The sequence below is a fragment of the Callospermophilus lateralis genome, unplaced genomic scaffold, assembly GCF_048772815.1.
Source record: "Callospermophilus lateralis isolate mCalLat2 unplaced genomic scaffold, mCalLat2.hap1 Scaffold_113, whole genome shotgun sequence".
NCBI classification, from domain to species: domain Eukaryota; kingdom Metazoa; phylum Chordata; class Mammalia; order Rodentia; family Sciuridae; genus Callospermophilus; species Callospermophilus lateralis.
In genome coordinates, this window is record NW_027511570.1 from 1,374,584 (window position 1) to 1,388,813 (window position 14,230).

Consider the following 14,230-nt stretch of genomic DNA (forward strand, 5'->3'; position numbering starts at 1 on the left):
TAAGAAAAAGGCTGATCACAAGTGGGAGAAGAGAGAATCTATTGTAGCAGTATAATATGTATGCCAGTGGCCTCATATATGGAAATTCCTAAAAGCCAAAACTTAATGGTGTAATGGTGAAATCAAACAAGTATGCCACACACCTGGCTTCTTGATCTTAGAGTTCTACTGGAGATGTGACACTTTTTTCTCTCAAGACTTGTAATTTCTTCTTCTTCAGGCACTGCTCATCCAACTTCAATCTGCTTTTGCTCCACTTCTGTATCTGTGCCATTTGATATTCCTCAGGTTGTCTCTGGTAACTCATACCCAATCTCTTTTTTTTCTTCAACCAATCCAACCAATACTTATACTCTGATAAATTTTTATAATTGAATTCTTAATGTCCCAACCCCTCTATATTCTGACTCCTTGATAACTCTCCAATTTGCTCCACCAACAAAGAATCAAGCATGATTGGCATAAGGTTTGGTTTCCTACACAATTAGCTACATAATCTACACTTTTAAAATAATTAAATGAGTAGATGTTCCCAATTCTGTGTTTTGTTTTCTTTTAAAAAATAATAATATTTTTAAGCAATTAGTTGGAAGAAAAAGTGGAAGATACCACTAGGGTGACTGGAGGGTATAGTGAAAGCAAAAAGACATGAAGCTGTTCTATGTACCATCATTAATATTCTATTTCTGAATATAAATAGTAGTTACATAGTTTATTCTCTTTGTAATAATTCACTGATCTGTATAGTTTTGATGCTGTTCAATTATTTGCATTGTTACATAATATCAACTTAATTTCATGAAAGGTGGTGGGGAAGAACTTAAGGGAGAGACTAAAATGGTACTAGAAAATACTTTGGGGTAATGGATTAATTAATTGATTATTGAGCTGTTCTTATGGATATGTGTGTGTGTATATATATATATATATAGAGAGAGAGAGAGTTTATATATAAAAGTATACAGCTTAAATATTTATTGTAATTAGAGCAAAGGATATAGCTCAGTTGGTAGAGTACTTTCCTCACAAGCAAGTCCCTGGGTTCAATCACCAGCACCATAAAATATATATATATATAGATAGATATAGATATAGATATAGATATAGATATAGATATAGATATAGATAGATAGTAACTATATCAATAAACCTGAAAAATTTGTTTAAGTTGAGGTTAAAAAAAAGAATTCACACTATTAAGAGTTAAATTCAAAATAAAACTAAGAATTTGTTAGCTACTTATCAGTATCAGTATTTTGGGAAAGGTAATTTTTATAGGAAGAGGCTCAAGAAAAATACTGACAAAGGAGTAATACTTAAACATATTAACAGTGAACATAGCAGAGAAAGTATCAATAATACCAAATGTTGCAATGAGAACACAAAATTAAAAGGGCTATGGTAAATTTTACATGTAAAAATTTTATATTATTTATATATTATATAATTTAACATGTATGGTATGTATAATGATGCTTCATTTAATGATGTGGATACATTCTGGAAAATGCACCATAAGATGATTCTGTTATTTTGTTAATATGATGGGTACTAACACAGTCCTAGATGGTATAGAGCATTACATACCTACATTATAATTTAGCCATTATACTGTACATGAAGTCCATCATTAATGAAAACAATATGATTTATAATGTTAAATCTATAGAGCCACATATGACTCTAGGATTTAACATTATAACAATCACTGTAGACCTTATAATGAGACAAATAATTAGCCCTGTGGAATTAAAGACAGAAAACTTAAAAAGGCTCTCACCACTTATACAATGATGAAAGACAGATACTTTACTGCCATAAAGGAGAAGAAATGATATCCTTTTCAAAGAAAGCTGCTAAAACAATGGAATATCTGCATAACAAAAAAGTCATTGTATTATTTCCTGGTAAGACATAATAAATCATTCATTGGTAAAATAATACTTTTAATATAAAAGAAAAATATAAGATATGCAAAAACTTTTACAAGAAAGGGATTTATACAATTTATATAGTGGTGGGTGACTGTAATACCAGCTACTTGGTAAGAAAAGTAAGAAGAATTGCAAGATAAACTTCATCTTCAGGGCTGGGGCTGTAACTCAGTTGGTAGAGCACTTGTCTAGCATGTGTAAGGCACTGGGTTTGATCCTCAGCACCACATAAAAATAAATAAATAAAATAAAGTTATTGTGTCTTTCTACAACTAAAAATATTTTTTAAATGCTTAAGCATTATAGAGAGATTCTTAAAATAAACTTTAGAAAGGACGCAATTGTACCTGAGTAGTATGGCAAACCTTTCTTTAATCATCCAAAATAAAATAATAATAATCATAATAATAACAATAATAAATACATGAATATGGTTGTTTGTTTTCAAGTTATATAATGTTTCCATAACAAAACAGGGAAATATTAAAATGTAATTTATAGTTATGATACCATTAAACGGTACCAACTGAAGTAACAAATTTGGAAAAACTAATTGCCTCACATATGACAAAATGTATGCCTCACATGTGAAAAATAGAAAAGGAAGCTAGGGCAAGAGAATCCCAAGTTTAAAGGTAGCCTTAGCAATTCATTCAGGCCATAAGCAAATTAGAGACATTGCCTTAAAATTTAAAAATAAATAAAATAAAAAGAGGAGGGGATGTTACACAGTAGTTACGCATTCCTGATTTTAAAACTGGATAACAAAAAAGTAAATAATAATTTAAAGAATGTCAAAAACTGAGACACCAAGGAAGAGAACATAAAAGCTATATATACATAGTAGAATATTCCTATAATATTAGCAGCTTGGGATACTCAGGAAGAAGAATTGTGAGTTCAAATACAGTCTCAGAAATTTAGTGAGGACCTAAGCAATTAAGTGAGATTGTGAGTAAAATGAAAATATTTAAAGAGATCTAGGATATTTTTCAGTGGTTAAGTGCCTCAGGATTCAATTCCCAGAACCAAAAAAGAAAAGAAACATATTTCAATATACATCTTTCAAAAGGAAACATAAGTGTTAAATAATCATAAGATATCTCAATAGCATTAGAAATTAGGAAATAACAAATAAAATAATAACTGTGAGACAAAATTAAATAGTATCAGTAAACACATGAAACAAATTTTCATTAACTAAAGAGGAAGTAAAAATTGTTATTTTTTCAAAGAACCTGGCTATTGAAAATACATGTTTATTCCCCAACAGAAGCATATGCTTATAAAAATTACTGCACATCTGAACCATGATAACATATAAAGATATGACAGTATTGGTCCAAACAGATAAAACCCAAAACATGAAGAAAAGGCAATGTACATTGAGAAAGATATAAGAATAAAGTGAGGAAAATGATTTCCAGAACCCATTTTATCATAATATATCCAGTTTGACAAATATGTAAATCATCAAATAGTTTTATGTAGATGTAACATATATGTAATATTTTGCTTGCATACATATTTAAAAATATGTAGAGTTTGAGAAAATAAATATATACATATAAAAGACTTGATTATACTCACTATTGTGTACATGATAAAACTCATCATTACCAAGATGTAAAATTCCCCCTAAATCTCAAACATCACCTCATTAAAATGTTAACATATTTTACTTTTATGGAAGAAGTGACCAGAGCAAAATTCTAAAATTTATCTGGAATGTTAAATGTTATACATAAAATTAGCACTCAAATTCTGAATTAAATGGAATTTGCAGGGAAATGGATGGCACTAGAGCAGATTATGCTAAGTGAAGCTAGCCAATCCCTAAAAAACAAATGCCAAATGTCTTCTTTGATATAATGAGAGCAACCAAGAACAGAGCAGGGAGGAAGAGCAGGAGGAAAAGATTAACATTAAGCAGAGTCATGAAGTGGGAGGGAAAGGGAGAGAAAAGGGAAATTGCTTGGAAATGAAAGGAGACCCTCATTGTTATGCAAAATTACATATAAGAGTTTGTGAGGGGAATGGGAAAAAAATAAGAAGAGAAATGAATTACAGTAGATGGGGTAGAGAGAGAAGATGGGAGGGGAGGGGAGGGGGGATAGTAGAGGATAGGAAAGGTAGCAGAATACAACAGTTACTATTATGGTATTATGTAAAAATGTGGATGTGTAACCGATGTGATTCTGAAATCTTTGTAATGTTTTGAATAAAAAAAAATAAAAAAAAGAACTTATTTTTCAATAATAAAAACCAAAGAATCATAATACAAAACAATATCCATAAATGAATGTATATGTCTGTAAAACTCAATGTTTATTTAATAAAAATTGAAAGGCCAACATAAATCTAAACACCTTAAGAAACTCACCACATGTGAAAGGATGACATGGCCAAACCTAAAGGAAAATCAACTACAGGGCAGAATTTACTGGTATAGTTTTTGTATACAATATGCAAGGCACTGGGTTCAAATTGCAGCCCAATAATAAAAGGCATATTTTAAGTGAGGGCAATCTTGGGAATATAAAAGAATAGGAGCTACTGACTCTCTTGCCATCCATGGATACATTGAATGCAAATATTGTTTCAAGTTCCTCTTAGGCAAAGTAAAAAAATGAGTTGAAAGATTTATATAAATTGAATAGCTGGGAAAGTACCTGCCACTTGATGATTTTAAAAAGCTAGGGTAAACTTGGGCCTCAGTTCAGCCTTAGGCATTGTACTATGTAATTGGAACAGAATTACCAACAGCCAGTATCACCCTGAAAAGAGAAAGATTGCGACCATATATATAACACAATACCTCTAAATAGTTTTTGTGCTTACAGCTTAATTTTGCTTGTGCTGAAGAAGGATCTTGACATTAATAAGTGCTAAGAACCCAGAAAAAGTGATAGTTATCTATGTCCATGCAAGGGCATCCATGTGCTTAAACCCTGAGATCAGGAGAGAGAAGTTAATCACAAAAGATTTGGTTTATGCATTTGTGTGTGTTCAACACACAAAGAACTCCAATCTCCAGCTTGCCTTTCTAAAAATTCTATGACTGCCAATTTTTCCCAGGAGAAAAACGTTTTCTTCACTGACCATCTAATCTTTTAACATGTTCCACTCAATGGACAAAAAACTATTTTCCTCATATATAACCAAACACTCTGAAAAAAAAAGTATAAGGCTTAGGCAGGGGGACCACAAATAGAAAGACATTTCAAGCCCTCAAAGTTCTGGGAGTAAAGCTTACTGATCATATGCAAATATCTACTAGATCAAAACCCGAGGTCTTCTATTGGTTTGTAAGCATGTCTATGGTCTGCTAAAATCCCAACCAGTAGTTCAGAGAAGAGGTTAGAAAGCACAGATATCTGTTAATTCCCAGAAAAGATTTTCTACACACTCTCTCTGTGGCCACTTGACAGATTGGACTCTACAATCTTCAAACATGAATTTTATGCACTAGCCAAACAGTGGACACTTGTATACTAAACACCACTATTAGAGTAGCTTTTGCCACCAGGCATGGTTGCACATGCCTGTAATCCAAACAGTTTGGGAAGTTGAGGCAGGAGGACCCGCAATTCAAAGCCAGCCTCAAGAAAAGTGAGGCACTAAGCAACTCAGTGAGACCCTGTCTCTAAATAAAATACAAATTAGGGCTGGGAATGTGGCTCAGTGGTTTAGTGCATCTGAGTTCAATCCCCAGTGCCTACACTAAAAAGGAGAACAGTTTTGTCAATAATTTAATAATAAAAATGAGTCAAGAAATTATGGATATAGAAAAAAAGAAATCCTTGTACACTGTTGGTAAAAATGTAAATTTAGAAAACTCATTTGGGAAAATCATGTAGACTCCTTGAACTATTTAAAACAGAGCTAACACATAACATGATTACATTAATTCTGGGTAGAATTTCAAGAAGTTAGAATGAGGAAGTCAAATAAATGACTGCATGTCCATTATCACATAGCAGTATTTTCAATAGTCAAAGAAAAAAAAAATGATAGACTTAAGTGAAGGGTGTTCCAAGAGATTTCTTTCAGCTCCAGGGCATCCAATTACTCACCAGATAATCTTCACACCATATTTCACACTGCTCGCTTTTGTCAGAAGAGGACACAGAGACACAAATGGGCTATACACTCCAAAATTATGTGGACATGATAGCTATGGATACATCAGAAACCCCTGACCAAGGAGAAAGTATGAGAGTTACATGAGTGACAAGAGGACATATCATCTTGTAAAGTCCACAAGAGGGAATCCCGACTCAAAGACAATCAAGTAAGTATCTGTTTCTATAAAAGACAAAGAGAGGAAAAGAATAAGCATTTCATTACAAAGTGTCAGTGACACTTTTTTTTCTGTCATATTAAACACAAACTGGAGGATAAAAATTCCATAACACTGCCACCTAGTGCTTGGGTTGTGGCTCAGAACACTCACCTAGCATGTGTGAGGAACTGGGTTTGATCCTCAGCACAACATAAAAAATGAAATAAAAATATTGTGTCCACTTATATCTAAAAAGTATTAAAAAACAACAATTTCAACTAGTTGTTACCTGAATGTAGGACTATGTTTTCCAGACATTTTATATTCTCCCAAGTTGCCATATGCACTATAGATATTTTAAAGTACTGATTTTAGAGGCTGGTTTGTAGCTCAGAGGAAGAAAACTTGCCTAGCATGTGCAGGGCCTAGTACTGCAGAACAAAAACCAAAAATATTTATTTTCTGCCAATTATTGATGCATTATTTAACTACACTACTGTGCTAGATATTACTCTGAAGTAAAAATAAACCATAGACTCACTGAGTCACTCAAGGCTAAAACCAGTTTTGAATTTCTTAATAAACAACAAATAAACCAATTTCAACTTTTTTTCTCCTTTCTCATATATTGTGAATTTCTTTATTATATCAAAACCACCAATTAATTAAATCATGGGGTTATAAAACAAATACCTAATATGAAAAGAAAAACTTCAGCTTAAAAAAAATTATAATTGTATATGGACAGAACGCCTTTGTTTGCTTATTTTTATGTGTTGCTAAGGATCAAACCGAGTGCCTTTCAGGTTAGATAACTACTCTGCCACTGAGCTATAGCCCCAGCCCCAAATTTCAGCTTTTTAACTCAAATTTTAATATTCCAATCAGTTGAAGATTTGTGGGATTTTTTTCCTTAACAAAGTCTAAAGTTTTAAAAATATTATCATTAGTTAGATTAGCCTTTTTTACAAGTCTTTGGGAAGGTTTAATTTAACACAATTGTGATGTTTTGGATATCTGATGAAACAGTATAGACTCTCACCCAAAATGTGGTTTGCATATTGAGACTGATGATGCCACACATTCCCATTCAAATAGGATATGAAAAGATTTTCTACTCACATAACAAGATTTTATGGGGAGGGGAGGGCAGGCCTCCATATTGATCTGAAATTGGCCTAAGAAAAGAGACTGCTCATGGGTTTTTAAGGTGGTTAGGAGTGAAGGTGGGGTGAGAGTTCTTGTACACTTGTTACTGACACCAAAGGAGAGAGCCCCTAGATTTTCTTATCAGTTTGACCAGATGTGGGAAAGAAGGGGAATCAGAAGAAGTAAGGTTTAAAAATGTGACAGCAGTTACACATCAAATATGGTTTTATACTCTTTATTACTTGACATTACAACCAATTTAAAAAGCACAAAATACAAGATACTGTACAATATTTACATAATTTCAGAAAATTTTAAACATCTTGATTTAAGTTATATATAATTAATTGAAAACACAAAATATAAGTATGAAATTGTTTTCTGTTGAAGACAGGGAATAAAGTTTTATATGTTCTTCAAAAAAGGTTTAAACAAAAAGCAGGAACACCATTGATAACAACAACTCAATTTTCAGAAAATAGTCTTTCTCATATAATTTTCTTCCATTAAAGATAGAAAACATAACTGATAAAATTAGAAATTTACTATTTGTTGTATTTAAGAGAAAACAACAGAGATTTAATTCACTGTCAATAATAAATCCTCTCAAATGATTATTAGATTATTCAAATTCTGGAATACTGATGCATAAGTGAAACCCAGTAATTGTAAAAAAAAAAATGTTTAGTTGCTATAGTATACCCGAGCACTAATTTTAAACAGTTGCCACTAAAAAGTCTTCTGATGACCTCAGGAATTCTTCTTCTTATGAAAACAACTAAAATACCATTAACAATGAAATTTGGACTCCAGGAATAAACAGATTTATATTTATAATAAAAAGTAATGGAAGAAGTATCAAATTTTACAGATTAACAAAAGTTCTGCCTGGGTATGCCTTGCAAAATCAAAACCAAAATAAATGACTAGCTAATGTTATAAATAAAAAATATTAAATATTTAAATTAATATAATCAAATAATTTCACTATGGTAAACCATTTCATCTCATCACCAAAAAAGGAGTATCTTCAGTTTTTGGTAGTAATGTAAATTTATGCCCTAGATGATTATAAAATATTAAAATCATTCAAAAATTAATAACTAGTTCAAAAAAAGTAAATTGTGCCGTATTTTGTGAAGAAGATGAAAAACCTTTTAATGAAGAAGAAGGTATTGTTTGATCCTGTTCAAAAGAAAAGGGAAAACTAAAATCATCTTTTCCAGTACCAAATGTATGAGCTGAAGTGTCTTATGAAAAAGAAAATGTAAAGGTGTCTTCTCCTTCTGGTTTCCCAAATAAATTTCCTGAGGAAGACAAATATTACAAGATCATGCTATCCATGTTATATAGAATGCATATAACCTAGAGGATTACAATATAATGTATACAATAAATACAGTACCACTGAATTATTTACCTGTTTAACAGATATTTAAATGTATTCTTCTCACATGGGAGGCATTATTTTTGACACTATGGAAGGATAAACAGACTCAAACATAAACCCAACTTGTAAGTAATATGAACTCAAGTAAATAAAGAACTACTATATGTGGTAGAAGGTGTAGTAAAACACTTCAAATGAAGAGACTAGCACAGAGGCCCAGAAATAGGCATAGGAATTATTAGAGTAACAGAAATCAGCTCAACTTGGCAAGATATTGAGAAATAATAATGATATATTAAGCAGGAATTAATGAAGATGAGCTTGGAAAGACAGTTGAATGTCTCACTAGAGAATCAGGACTTTATTTAGTAGACAACAGGAAAACATTAAGCATTATCAAATATAATATGATATTAAATAAATTGTTTTATAAGGATTCTTCAGGAGAGATGTGTAGAAAGGCTGGAACAGAAGTGTCTAGAAGTGGAGAAAACCAAAAGGAAAAAACTCTATTGTCCAGCAAAGAGATGGTGAAAATTGACCTTACCTATACCATCATAACAATGGAAATGGAGAGAAAAAATGTTAGATCTGAGAGACATTGCATAAGTCAAACTTATCCAACCATTATTTATTGACCGACTACAATATACACTCATAGCATTGTTCAAAAATCAACTTTATGTATAGAATTATTTGGTGTTTGACTCTCTGAATTTCCACTAAAGAAAAATACTGTTTTCATCATTATATTATTTAAAACTATAAATATTAAATTTGTCAACATCTTAAATTTAAAATCAATTATTATTAACTCTACAATAAATGAAAGATTTACCTAAAACAAGTCTTCTAAGGCACCTAATATTTTTTCCATAGAGAACTGATCAACTAGTACATTAAGCAAAAGAAATTACTTTGTAACACTTTGAAGTTTTCTTATATTTTTTAATATCTCAGTTATTTTACTCTAAATAAGCCAACTAGCAATTAAAATGGCTGACTGACTGGATGGACTGATTACCAGACAGTTGTGTTTTGTTTCTCTCCCTTTCTCATTCTACTGTCTTCAGCACATACCCATAAATCTTAAAAAGAAAATTTAGACATAGATCCAGAAAAAACTAAAATGTTGAATCACTTTTTGCATAAATAAATTTGATTTTATTTTTTAATTTCAGAAGATTATATGTGGGCTTCATAAAACTATGTTCACTGTAAATAAATATAGATTGCTATGCAAGGCAGGATTCTAGGTGCTGTGAGGAATTCAGAAGTGAATATAACAGGTCTTTGCCCTTAAAGAAACAAAAATCCAGAGAGTATCTCTCTCTTTCTCTCTCTCTCTCTCTCTCTCTCTCTCTCTCTCTATATATATATATATATATATATATATATATATATATATATATACACACACACACATACAAATAATAAATGATAGGAGGTAGAATATTTAAAAGTATAAAAAAGGGGTTGGGGATATAGCTAAGTTGGTAGAGTGCTTGCCTCACATGCACAGGCCTTGGATTCAATCCCCAGCACTACAAAAAAGAAGAAGAAGAAGAAGAAGAAGAAGAAGAAGAAGAAGAAGAAGAAGAAGAAGAAGAAGAAATAATATTCACAAAAGTGAAAAAGAGGTCTTTCTGGAATGCAAGGTTGAGGGGAAAATAAAGTTTTTTTGGAAGAGAACTTGAAAGATGGTTAGGGATGGAAGTTGGAGATTACAAGAAGAAAAAAAGCAGATAAGAAAATATAGCTTATCTGACACTATGTTCTTCAGTCTAGCCAAAGCATGAGTAATTCTTACAAGGGAAAGGGCTTGAAAGGTATGTTGGAGCTAGGTTAGAAAAGTAGGAAAATAATTTGAGTTGATGGAGAGCCACCAAAGGCATCTGATTAGTGCAATTACAAAATCAACATTAGGCATGAGGAAGATCATTTAAACTGTGATTTATGGGTAAGCTAAGAAGATGAAAAGACCAATTAAGATATGACTGCAGTAGCACTGTGAAGAGTTATTAGAGTTTGAAATATAACAGTTTTGATTAATATAGAAAAAGGAAATAAGTACTTCAGAGGAATAACTGATAAAACTTGATTAGCTGAATTTAGTCACAGTCACAAGGAGAAGTTAAAATTATTACTGAATTTTGGCCACCACAATAATGGAGATAACATTAGGGACATTAAAAGAACAAATTTGATTTCAGATATGGTGAGTTTTTAATGTTAAAAGATATCTTAGATATAAAAAGATTTTCATTACAACTTAATTCTTACAGTTATTGTTGTCAAGATCTTGGCATCATCCTTGTTTCCTTCTCATCCTTAAAGGTGATAGACAAATTCTTCCAGATCTATCTTCAGAAAAATTGACAACCAAAATGCCATTCCTTCTTACCAATTCTACTATCATTATCTTAGCCATCACCAATTCTTACTTGTATTATTTTAATAGCTTCCTAATCTGTTTTCACTCATTTCCATTATTTGTTCCCCATATAGCAGACAGTAATCTTTTAAAAGCCGGTTAGATAATTTCAGTCCTTTGCTCAAAACCCTCCAATGGTTTCCCATCTTACTTTCCAAAGATCTGAACAGTCTATAGGTCCCATGATTTGCTTCCTCTCCAACCTCTCTGATTTAATCTTCCTACATAATTGCTCCTTCCTTATTCCATTCCAGTTATACCAATTTACCTGCTGTTCATTGAACATACTGAGTATGTGCCTATCTCAACTTTTCATCCTTCACTTTGAAAAGCTTTTCCCAGTAGCTTGTACTGCACCTCCTTCATGTCTTTCCTCAAATGTCACCTCTTAATGATTGCCTTCTCTGACTCTCTCGTAACACAGCAACTGCCTTCTCAATCCAAGTTCTTCTTATTCGCCTTATTCTGCTTTACCTTTATTTATATTATTAATTACAACCAGTAAGTACAGAGTTAACCTCAAGCCTAGACTGATTCAGACCCACTTGGAAGAATGATCTTGGAGTCTGATTTCTCACAGCACTGTCTCCTTAGAAAATACAGAATTAAGGTAGATACGGAATGCTGAGTCTACAGCATTACTTGTCTACAGTTCTGTGTGAAACTACACCTGAATTATAAGAGTTGTATAGGTCTTGGGCCTCATGACTAGATTTCTTTAAGAGCCTGCTGAAAACTGAGGCTGCAGCTTTTGTGTGTCAAGGCAACCTACATGCAATATAACTTATCCACAGATGCCTGAAATCTTTCACATGGATGAGGTGGCAGAAGTAAGATTATTACTTGGGTATCTGATGAGCCTCTCAATGAGACAAAAGATATTGTACCTATGTTATTTCTTATTCCTCCTCTTATTAAGCCATTCACATTTCAATAAATTCTTACAGTATTGTCAAACCTTGGCATCATCCTTGTTAGCTATAGAATAAATTAAATACTGAATTAAAAATCACAACATATGATCAGTTGCCATTCAAACCCATAAAAATTGTTGTTTAATGTACCACTTGATATATTCTATATTGACTTGTCTTATCTTCAGTCTCTCCCACTCTAGTGGGACAGAAACCCTATGAGAATTTTGCATGTTTGTCCACTGTTCTATCATCAAAACCAAAGTAGTAATTGATAAAACAATATAATATATACACACACTTATTTATATTTTGAACAGATAAAAGAATAAAAGAAAGAAAATGCAATAAAAAGTAAGCACAGAGAGATAGGAAGAAATGCAAAGAGTCCAGAAAGAAGATGTGAACAGTCAACTATATCATGCTGCAAAGGGACTGAATATGATAAACAATGCCAAATATTCATAATGTTTGAAAATTGAGAAGTTATTAGTAATCTTGGAGAAAGCAAGTGTTGTCAATGCAGTGAAAAAAATCAAGCTAAATTGCTAAAAATAAAAGCAGTGAATAGTACAGAAGTCAAGAGTAATTTTTTAAAGAATTAACTGAATGCCTAGAAAAATCTATTAGAAACAAACTAAAATACCAAGGGGGAAAGTTAGCATGTTTTTGTAAGTAGTAAATCACTTACCAATTCCTTGTTGTGATGAGGGAGGATTTAGATTTACTTCAGAATAATGTTCATTAAGCTGGAAAATAATTTCCATAAAATATTACTTGTCAAACCAGTAGAAAAACATACACAGCATTTGTATTTGAATCCAAAGCCTGGTACTTCTAATATGCAGCATTAGAGTAAGCATATAGCAATATTCTATACAGCACATTAGTGTACTTTTAAAAAAAAAAAAAAGTTGTATTTTTAGGCTGGGGATGTAGCTCAGTGGTACAGTGCTTGCCTAGAATATGTTAGGCCCTGGGTTCAATCTCCAAAACTGAAGAGAGGTGGGGGGAGTGTTCTGTCTTCAAAAGCTGTCATTTACTTATTAAAATAAGGCCTACTAATTTTACTATACTAATAGATAAAGAATTAATAGCCAATATGCATTGCACTAAGGATAATTCCTGCTTCAGGATCTTACTATAACATTACATTCTAATAAAACTTGCTTGATTCTGAAGGCCTTTAACAAATCAGGGTCTCAGTACTGCTTTTCTGACTATAAAAGTAAAAGGATGCTGACAGCTTCATGTCCATTCAGATCAAATTTTGCTGCCAAAAAAAAGTCTATTTTCTCAGTAAGATGGGCTTTTAAAAATGTTTTCATGATGGTTTAGTTTTTTGTCCTTTTTTTATCTTAATATTACCATATGACCATGTTGCTATTCTTCTGAAACCTCTTTGTGGCAGTATAATATTCCTCCATATAGACATACTGTACTATTCAATTATTCATTTATTTTGAACATTTAGGTTGTTTTGATTTTTCTAATTATAAACACCACACTTAAAACATTTAAGCACAGAATCATATTTCTTTAACAATTAATGAGAAAAACTTTTTTACCATAAATTATGTAATTTAATTTTCTTTTTCAGAGGACTACTCACCAAATGGATTTTGCCCATTTCTATACTGAGGTAGTAATTTAAGTTCTTTTTTAAATTTTTTAAAATTCTTTTAATATTATTTATTTATTTATTTTTAATTTTTTTTTAGGTGTCATTGGACACAATGCCTTTATTTTATTTACTTGTTTTTATGTGGTATTGAGATCGAACCCAGGGCCTCACATTTGCTAGGCGAGCGCTCTACCTCAGAGCTACAACTCCAGCCCAGTAATTTAAGTCTTAATATAATAAAGATGTTAATTATTTTTATACTGTTATCATATTGCCTGTCCAATTTTTTAACTTGGAAGTCTGAATGAAATTAACTTAATTGCTTTTTCTTTTGGTTCTTTTTCCACTGCTTTTATGCTTTGGGCATCCATCCTTCTGAGGTCTAGTAAATGTTAACTTATATTTCCTCTGAAGTATATTATGGTTAATATTTTTTCATTTATTTTAATTCATCTGTAAATTTACTGGTATACAGTGTAAGTTGAGTGTCTAATTTATCC

General features: G+C 31.7%; 1 pseudogene; it reads right to left on the reverse strand.

Moving 5' to 3' along the window:
- Positions 1 to 8,457: 8,457 nt before the first annotated feature.
- LOC143386126 (protein SIX6OS1-like) overlaps positions 8,458 to 14,230 on the reverse strand; it is a 34,083-nt pseudogene continuing 28,310 nt past the window's right edge.